The 10333-nt window shown below is 41.1% G+C and overlaps 1 protein-coding gene and 1 pseudogene across 3 annotated transcripts in view; one reads left to right on the top strand and one right to left on the bottom strand.

Moving 5' to 3' along the window:
• Positions 1 to 10333, top strand: part of PEAK1 (pseudopodium-enriched atypical kinase 1) — a 183370-nt gene that overhangs the window by 162397 nt on the left and 10640 nt on the right. The gene's annotated exons all lie outside the window — the stretch shown is intronic.
• On the bottom strand, positions 2089 to 2474 carry LOC102247927 (annotated as a pseudogene).

Raw genomic sequence — 10333 nt, 5'->3', positions numbered from 1 at the left:
CAGATTCCTCTTCTTTGTTTGGGGTTTGGAGGTGCCCAGATGAGGCCCAGCTGTGAAGCATTACAAGCTGCTGTGGGGCCTTGGGCCTTCTTTTGGATGTTCTGGGTCTCTCTGACACAGCTGAAGTTTGTTAGGTAATTTTAGATTGCAAAGGGCCAGGCCTTTCATATGCAAAAGGCTCTGTGCACAGCTTGGGTGGGGCGGGGTCTCAGGGAATCAACAGGGCAGAGCAAACAGCTATGGCTGATCCTCAGCCCTGCCCTAAGAGGCCCCAGGTCTCAGTGTCCAATGGTAATCGCTGTAAGCACCTCTGAGAGAAAGCCGCCCTCGAGTTCCACCCGATGCCAGACAGTCCAGTTTCTCCCCATATGAGTCTGGGTCCCCAGAGACTCGCCCGGAACTGGAGTTCAGAGCAATCAGGAGCTTGTGCCTCCCTCCCGATCGAAAAAGACAACCACTTCCTCAGTTGCCAGCCCTTTCCGAGTGCGCCTCCGTACCTCTGCTCTTTACTTCCGCACCTCCTCTGAGTCTCGGTGTGCTTTTCTCTTTCCTTCTAGTTGTAGAATTTCCACTCAGCCAGCCTTCCTGTGGTTCTAGGTGATATCCGTTTTGTCTTTTAGTTGTATTTTTGAAGTGGTTGTGCGAGGCAGCAATTTCAGGTGTTTACCTATGTCGCCATCTTGGTTTCTCGAAAGCTCATCATAAGTTTTATTTTATTTTATTTTTCTGTGTTAATCCTCACCTGAGGATATTTTTCCATTGATTTTTAGAGAGAGTGGAAGGGAGGGGGAGAGACATACAGAGAGATAAACATCAATGTGAGAGAGATAACTGTTCAGTGGGTGGAATTTTCTATGTCAGAAGGTGGGGGGGGGGTGTCTTTTTCCTTCTCTCCAGGCTTGCCCTATGGTGGGGCAAGATAGTGGTATTGGTCATTACCCCCAAGGGCCATTTGGATATTTATAACATCATTCGCAGGCCATGCAAAATTATCAACTTAAAAATTAGCTTGCTATATTTGGTCAAACATTTAATTAACTCACCCATAATGCCTTGGCAGGACCAGACCAACTGATTTCGCAGGCCGGGAGTTACCTACCCCTGGCATTAGAAGCAGGGTGAGTAGTTGGTAAAAATGATGGCTAAGTCTTATGAGTTCATTATATAACAAATGCTGCTATGTGGAAACACATGGGAAATTTGGATGAAATTACTTTCAGGAGATGATGAAAATCTCACATAAGCAGAAAGTGTAAATGTCTGGCTTATTTTTCCAACAGTTCCAAATTTAATGTAGTGCAGTCATCTTCTCTTCTTAATGTAGTCCAAGTCTCTGTTCTCAAGGCTTAGTGAAGATGTATACTTCCCTATAACAGCAGTGGGACTGCTTCCTCTCTTCCAATTAATGCCAAGAATCTTGTTAAAAGCCTGTAATAAGGTAGTGGTGAACTGTGAAGATCATCACCTTTTTTTGCATTTTGACTCCAGAGTCTCTCCTTATCTCATTTAGGTAGACGCTGAGAAAGCAAGATACTAAATGAAAAAGCATTAGCAGGAATTTGATTGGTAGGTATTTACAACTAGAGTGGAAATCATTTCCATTTTCATAATTCAATACAAATATGCCCAACATTGAAACTTCACAGAAAGCAGTTGATCAGCAGCCAACTATATATACACTGATAGCCATCCTAGATCAATGTCCACTTCATTTCAGGACTTAGTGCTTACAGAAGTATGTAAGGGTCTCAACTGGGGATTAGTTTAGAAAAGAGAGGTTTGGGGTACTCATGAAAACCTGGAATCAAAATGAATTGTCTAGTGAAAAAAGGGAGTCCTGCCCCAGCCCTTTGCCACCCTATTGTCTGTGTCCATGGATAATGCATATATACATATAAGAACTTGGTTTAATCTCTTCCCCACTCACCTTCCCTGTGAGAATTGTCAGTCTGTTCCATTTCCATGCCTCTCATGCTATTTTATTCACCAGTTTATTCTGTTCATTAGATCTCTTATTCATTTATTTTGATTTTTAGATTCAATGTTGATAGATATGTATTTATTACCATTTCATTGTTCATATTTTTTGAACTAAACAAAAAACAATCTTTATAATAGACACCTAAATACATTATGGTTTTTAAAATGAGATCATGTGTATATAGTTGTATTCATAAAGAGAAGTATACTCATCAGAAACTCTACAACAATAACAGCAAATCCAAATACAAACAAAGATATTTTTCTGAATTCCATTTCATCAAGCATCAAAAACCACCAATCTTTTAGTCCTTTTCTTGTACATTATTCTGTATCCACATTCTCTACATCTGATTGGATCCCTGGATTTCATTTCATTTTCTGCCTGACATTCTCCACAGATATATATTATTGGCTGCTGCTTTGGGGATTGGACATCCTTCTGGGTGTCCATTGTTAATCCTTCACACCAACGCACTCCTCTCACTGCAATTCCAAACAGCTTGTTCATATATTTTATCTTTTTCTTCTTCTTCCTCTTCTTAAAGAATACCCTTCAACATTTCATGTAATACTGGTTTGGTGGTGATGAACTCCTTTAGCTTTTTGCTGTCTGTGAAGCTCTTTATCTGACCTTCAATTCTAAATGATAGCTTTGCTGGTTAAGTAATCTTGGTTGTAGAGCCTTGCTATTCATCATTTTGGATATTTCTTGCCACTCCCTTCTGGCCTGCAAAGTTTCTATTAAGAAATCAACTGACAGTCAGATGAGCACTCCCTTGTAGGCAACTAACTGCTTTTCGCTTGCTGTTTTTAAGATTCTCTCTTTGTCTTTACCACTTGGCATTTTAATTATGATGTGTCTTGGTATGGTCCTCTTTGAGTTCCTCTTGTTTAGGACTCTCCGTACTTCCTGGACTTGTACTCTATTTCTTTCGCCAGGCAGGGGAAGTTTTCTGTCATTATTTCTTCAAGTAGGTTTTCAATATCTTGCTCTCTCTCTTCTCCTTCTGACACCCCCATAATGCGGATGTTGGTACACTTGAAGTTGTCCCGGAGCCTCCTTATACTATCTTCATATTTTTGGATTCTATTTTCCTTTTGCTCTTCTGATTGGGTGTTTTTTGCTTCCTCATATTTCAAATCATTGATTTGATTCTCGGAATCCTCTACTCTACTGTTGAATCTCTGTATATTATTCTTTATTTCAGTTGGTGTATGCTTAATTCTGACTAGTCCTTTTTCATGTCTTTGACATTCTCACTAAGATCCTTGAAAGTCTCATGAAGATTCTTGAGTAATCTTATGAACATGTTTTTGAACTTTGTATCCAGTAGTCTGCTTTCTTCCATTTCTTTCATTTGTGACGTGTTTCTTTGTCTCCGCATTTTGGCTGCTTCCATGTGTTTGTTTCTATGTATTGGGTAGAGCTGCTATGTCTCCTTGAGTTGGTAGAGTAGCCTTGTGTAGTAGGTGTTCTATAGAGCACAGTGGCTTAGCATCCCCAGTCCCCAGAGCTGTACACTCTAGGTGTGCCCCTTTGTGGACTATGTGCACAGTCTTGTTGTAGTTGAGCCTTGATTGCTCTTGGTGTCACCGGGAGGAATTGACCTCCAGGCCAATTGGCTGTGAGGACCAGCTGTGAATACAGTGGGAGAGCAGCAGTGCAGGAGACACCCCTATGGAGCAGGACTTGCTTTAGTGGGTCTTTGGTGTTCACTGAGTCTGCCCTTTGAGTGTGTTGCTTATGGATGTGTAGAGTTGTAATCTGGTATGGTCTGACACTGTCCACTGGGTACACTGGCTCTTGAGTCTCCAGTGAGGTGCAAAGTCAACCACTGCCTGGAGCCACCCAGCAGGAGCTACAGAGAGATCTTCAGATTCCTTCTATTTATATCGGTGAAGCAAGGCAGGCTGATGCTAGTGCCGGGTCTTGTGGCTTTTATTGATAGGCTTGGCCCACCCTGACCCAGCTGCAGCTTGTTTGAGAGATTTTAGCAAAGTCTGAAGCCTGAGCAAGGACAGACCATTCATTGGCACAAGCCGCTGCACACAGGTTGAGTGGGGCTTCAAATTGGATGGGACAGGGTCTCAGGGAATCACCGGTGGAGCAAACAGAAATGGCTGCCAGTCAGCCCTGTAACTGAGGAGGTTCCAACACAGGAACAATGATTCCTGCAAGTACCTCTGTCTGAGAGAAAGCCACCCCTGAGTTACTTCTCTAATGCCAGACAATTCAGTTCCTCCTTGTATGTGTCTGGGTCCCCCAGAGACTCTCCCTGGAGCTGGAGCTCAGAGGAAGCATAAGTTCAGTTAATGTGCCAGCCCTTTAATAGGAACAGCTGGGTCACCAGTAGCCTCTGTATCACTGAACCCCAATCCCTGCTGGTTTTTATAGCTGTAGTTATGGGGATTTCTCAGCTCTGAGAGCCTGGTCTGGGGGTCTGGTGTGGGGCTGGGACCCCTTGCTCCTCATGGGGGGCCTCCGCTTTGATGATCTCCCTCCCAATTAAAAAAGCTGCAAACATGGGTGCTGGTTCAGTTCGTTTGGCGCCTCTGCCCCTCCTACCAGTCTCAGTGTGCTTTTTTCTTTACTTCTCTAGTTATAGGATTTCCATTCAGCCAGCTTTCAGGCAGTTCAGAATGATGGTTGTTCTGTAGTTTAGTTGTAATTTTGATGCGGTTGTGGGAGGATGTAAGTACAGGCGTTTACCTATGCTGCCAACTTGGTTCTCTCTGAGAGCCATTATTTTTAATAGTTTAGGTGAGAGGATATAGCTGGGAATTATAAATTTGATTCAAATTATTTAATTCCTACTCTGGGACCTGAGCTGGTTATTGTATTGCTCTGTGCCTCAGTTTCTTTAGTGTGAACATCCTGGGTGTCATTCTGTCAGCCTGGATTATTGGCTCAGGAACACTCATGATTTTCTTTTGAGCTGAAAATGAGATTTCCTGCTGATAAAGTGGAAGTAGGCTGAAGGCATACTAGGCCAGCTGGGCCAATAATTAAAAAATAAAAGCCAATGTAAAATGTTATCAAAGAATCCTGTATTTTGTAATTATCCCTTTCTTTTGAGGGAAAAGAGAAAATTGAATAGATTGATGAAGAGTAATGTTGTTTTATGTCGTTTTATGCAGCAAAATGACTTGATCAGCCTGGACTCAGTGGACAGATTACATTTTTCAGTTTTTACTCATTTGTGTAGTCAGGTTATGAATATTTATTACTCAGATTTTTCTGCGATCGCTTCCTCCCCATTGCCTTGCCAACTTCCATCTGTTTCATAAAAGCTGTTCTTATATTCCAGCTGCTCTGAGTAAATAAGCCCTGCGGTTACTCCAGATCACATGAAGCCTTTCTCAGTAATTTGTATAGACATACTCAGCATGTACTGTGTACCTTTCTCTGTGCTAGGCCCTAAATATACAAAAATCTGCTTTTAAGGCAGACAAAAAAAATTATGATAAGTAATAATAGAGACATGCATAAGATATAGAAGAAACACAGAAAGTAAGTTTAGGATATTAAGCACTTTCTCTCTTTGACAAAAGTGACACATGAGAAGGGCTTTGAAAGAATAGGTAGGAATCTCTTAGGCAGATGAACTATGAAGAGGGTCCCCAAACAGAGAGAACATTTGGAGTGGGTAGGAGGGTGCTGACTGTAGGTAGTTCAATATGGCAAAAGTGGAAGAGAGGTGAGAAATAAGATTGGAAAGGGAGGCCAGGCCAGGACCTTATGCTGTCAAGATAATGGGGAGTGACTAAAAAGTTTTAGTATGCAAGCAATATCTTTTTTCTTTTTTTTCTTTTTTAAGGTGACTCTGGTGGCCATGTGGAAGGTTGTTGAGGGAATCACATAAGAGGCAGGGAGACCAATTGGAAATATTTTATAGTGTTCTAGGAAAGTGCTAATAGTAGCAACAGAGATGGAAGAAAGAATAATTTAAAAGTTATTTGGGAAGAAAATAAATAGAAATTGGTATTTATTTGGACGTAGGTAGTATAGATGGTGGAGAAATAGATGTTGGGACAGATAACAGCTTCATTCACCAAGAGAGGGGGTACTGGAAGAACAGGGGGTTTGGTGGGAAGAAGAGTTCAGGTTTGGTTATGTTTAATCTAAGACATCTGTGGGGAGAAGTCAAGTAGGCCATTGTACATATGAATTTAAATCCCAGACACAAGTTTGGGTTACACATGTAGATGTGGACATCAGCAGTATATCAAGCAAGCCATGATCTTGTCGAAGAGAGCCAACGAGAAAAAAGGACAGAGAGCACATCCCCTCCCAGCACCAGCATTTCAAGGAGCCTTTGGGAGGAAGAGTCAAATAAAGAATAGATAATACCACTCCATTCAGCGACTAGTTTATTCCATAGGCATGCATCCTCTTTTGCCAAATATCTACCTTTTCTCCCCACCTTCCTACTTTGTTGCCTTAAACTGGTTATCTATTCCACTTCTCAGTATTGAAAGAGTAATAAAATATACTTCTTCTTTTCAGGTCCTAGGCTGAGCACTCTGAAAGGGTCAGTGGTATCCTATATGATAAAGAGGTGATATGCAAATTGACCATCATGCCCTCGCACAAGATGGCTGCCCCCATGTGGTCACAAGATGGCCACCCCCCATGTCATCACAAGATGGCCGACAGGGGAGGGCAGTTGGGGTCAATCGGGCTGGCAGAGGAACAGTTAGACGTCGATCAGGCTGGCAGGGTAGCGTTTAGGGGGTGATCAGGCTGGCAGGCAGAAGCAGTTAGGGGCAATCAGGCAGACAGGCCGGTGAGTGGTTGGGAGCCAGCAGTCTTGGGTTGTGAGAGGGATGTCTGACAGGGGTCGGGCCTAAACCGGCAGTTGGACATCCCCCAAGGGGTCCCTGATTGGAGAGGGTGCAGGCTTCGCTGCGGGATAAACCCCTCCCCCCACCCAGTGCATAAATTTCGTGCACTGGGCCTCTAGTTCGATATACAACTCTTCTCCTTTCAGCTTCTTTAATGGGGCCTTATAATCAAAGCTGTGTAAATTAGCTAAATTGAGATTATTATTACAAACCTATATGTTTTCTAATAACAAATTATCCTGAAAGGTATATAGATCAGTTGCCATGAACAACACAGAAAATGAGCCCCTGTCCTGAAGTGAACGTATTAAATTAAACTTTTGGGGTTGTGTGTGAGGAATCATTGTTAAGCTCTGTTTTCCCACTAAGATTGGGCTTGTGTAAGTGTTATGTGCTTTGACCTGCATCTGAGAAGGTCTCAGTGGAGGGCAATTTGGCTCTGATTCTGGAAGCATGGTTTGTTTTGTTTTTTGCCATTTTCCAACAGATGACTTATCAGTGGTTGAGGAATCCTTACCCTACTGTATTTGGCCTACAGATTGGAAGTTCTGAGGCACCGTCAGATACTTGTTTGAATGATCAGTTGATATTAATCAGTATTTCTCCTTCCCCTTCTATGCCCTCACCCATCTTCATTAACTCAGACAAGCACTCAATTTCCCCTCAAGCCTCTGTTTTTGTGACAGTGTGTTATTCACTTTGGTAGGTGTGTAATGACCAGCTGGATGGCTATCCCTTTGATGTTCTTTGGGCACCCTTTGGAGAAATAATGTAGGAAGGTGTGCCCTGTGAGTAGGCAAGTGGGCAAGGATCATGTATCGAGGATGGGCACCTCTTCTCTCTGTGTTCTTCACACCAAGTGTTCCTTTTGCATGAATTTGGCATTGCCACCTTCTTAGAACCCAAAACTATTCCAGAAAGTGGACCTATGACATATTTTACAAGATTCAACTTTCACCAGCCTGGTTTTGTTCTCCCGCTGCCAGTTTACATGTAAATAACTCCTGGTCTCGATATTGCATTTCCTTCTAGTATTGCTGTGGCTCAGGCTGTAGTAGGGTTTTGTTTGTTTGTTGTTTGTTTTCCCCTTTCATAAAATGTAGACAGTACAGAACCTGACAAAATTGATATCCTTTTAAATAAGTTTTCCCATACATAGTCAAAACAAAAATGAGATAATTTTATCCCTTTTTTAAAAATATATAATTTTATTGATTTCAGAGAGGAAGGGAGGAGAAAGAAATAGAAACTTCAATGATGAGAGAAAATCATTGATTGGCTGCCTCCTGCACACCCCACACTGGGGATTGAGCCCACAACCCAGGCATATGCCCTGACTGGGAATCGAACTGTGATCTCCTGGTCCATAGGTTGATGCTCAACCACTGAACCATGCTGGCCAGGCGATTTTTATCCCTTTTAAAAAGGGGAATCCTACATGAAGATATGAGACCATTCCAGTTCCAGTTTTGTTCCTATTTCAAAATTTGGGGGAGCCTAGGAGTTCTGTGGAAATCATTCTTCCTGAGGAGTGGAATCTTTCTTGAGATATCTCCAGTTTAAGGAAGTTACTCTTTGTAAGGAAGGACTGTGAATTCCTTTTAAGAAAGATAAATGAAAATTAGAGGATAAGAAGTTACTGATACTTGGTAGAGAAAATGCTGGGTAAGAGAAGAAAGAAAAATAGAAGTCGTGTTCATTTGTTCTGGAAAGAGTGGCTTGATTTCTGAAATAACTTTTGGAACTAGAAATTTGAAGTCAGGTTATTTTGAGTTTTTTTAAAAATGAAAAGTCAAGTTATTAATATTTGAAAAATGGCTACCATGTGGTTCATAGAACAGTATAATACTCTTAACAGCATTGCAGAGACTCTATAATAAAGATTTGTGAGATCCACATCATATGACAAATTCTATTATGGAAATCTCTGTAAGTCTATGTTTTGCTTGTAACTGTTTTCATAGTTATGTGCCACTTAAAAGCCCTAGTATTTTGCTTCCCTCTTTCATACTCCCAGTCTTCTCCCTTTTTCCTTTTCCCTTAAAACTAGAGTGACCTATTATTCTGCAGTCTTTTTACATATTGTAAGATGAAGAAGTGTCATCTCCTCAGTTTGGCCATTAGACAGACCATTTTCCTTCCGAGCACCCAAAATGGCTGGGCAGTTTATCATTTCTTTTTCATAAATCACTTTGAACCTTTATCTCAAGTTAATCTGTGAAGCTAAACAAAAATTCTTGTTGTAGTATCCATGTTCTTATTTACTCACAAAGCTCTGGGGCATCTTACAAAAAAAATTTTTTGTGTGTAGATACACTTAGAATAGTAATCACAATTAAAATATCTTCTTTGTTTCTAATGCCAAACCAGAAGGTAGCAAGGTGTGTGTGTGTGTGTGTGTGTGTGTGTGTGTGTGTGTGTGTTTAGTGCAACTTGACATAGTGAAAACTACAGATTGGCCAAATAATTCTTTCTCTGCCTTAGGTTGGCCTGTCTTGGATCAGAACATACTACTGGTCTTAACTTGTTTGTCAGGGCTGACCCTAGCATGGAGGTGTTGAACTTTAGTTGCCCTCTACCAAACCAATGGTCAGAGAGCCTCACTGCTAGGACAAGTCACTTTCAGAACTCAAAAGAAGTATTCATTTTTCTGTCTTGCACGCTTTGTTTGCAAGCTGTTAATTGTTTTTGTCATTATCAATGTTACATTTGTGCAACTTTGAGATTTATAGATATAGTATACATACTTGACTTCATTTCTTCTTGGCCACTATCCTATAAAGTAGGTTTCAGTATTCTTAATTTTGTCTCCTTTATTTGGGAGACTAGGACCTAGAGAAATTAAGTGAAATGCCCAAGATTACACAGCTAGTGGTGGGGCTAAATCCCAGGCCTCCTAAATCCTTGGTGAGTGTCCTTTCTATAATGTGACAGCTAGAGTTTGACTACTCAGTCTCAGGCAGCCAAACTCAGTATTATTTGATTGACTTTTCAAAGACTGATGAGAGCAGGTAATGTGATATTGAGCAAATTATTACAACTGGAAATGGAGTTAATGGTGCTGTGTCCTGGATCCAACTCTACACAACTAAATGATGACTAGTATAGGATTTTTAAATACCTGGTGACACATAAACATGAAATCTTGTCAGTATAATGTAGAAAGAATTCATGTTGTGATCAATGAGCATATAAGAGTATATGTTATATTGCATGTGCTGAGACATTGAGAGCTTACTAAAATAATATTTTCTGCAAGATTTATGTTTGAACTTGAATTCAGCCTGGGGATAACTCTGTTTCAAGACCAGAAGTTTGTTTAAAGAGGAAATGCTTATTATACCCTCAAACTGATAGGCAGATGGTGGAAGACTTGAAGAAACTTGTTTTCAAAGAGAGAGAGAGAGAAAGAGAGATTTATATGGCAAGCTCAAGCCTCTAACTATAATCAATGTGTATAAATACAGTAAGTTAAAGAGGGATGCTCTTCACCCCCTGATATTCC

The sequence above is a fragment of the Myotis brandtii genome, unplaced genomic scaffold, assembly GCF_000412655.1.
Source record: "Myotis brandtii unplaced genomic scaffold, ASM41265v1 scaffold205, whole genome shotgun sequence".
In the NCBI taxonomy this organism is placed as follows: Eukaryota; Metazoa; Chordata; class Mammalia; order Chiroptera; family Vespertilionidae; genus Myotis; species Myotis brandtii.
The sequence above is the reverse complement of the archived record's forward strand: the minus strand, read 5'-3'. Positions and strand labels throughout refer to the sequence as shown.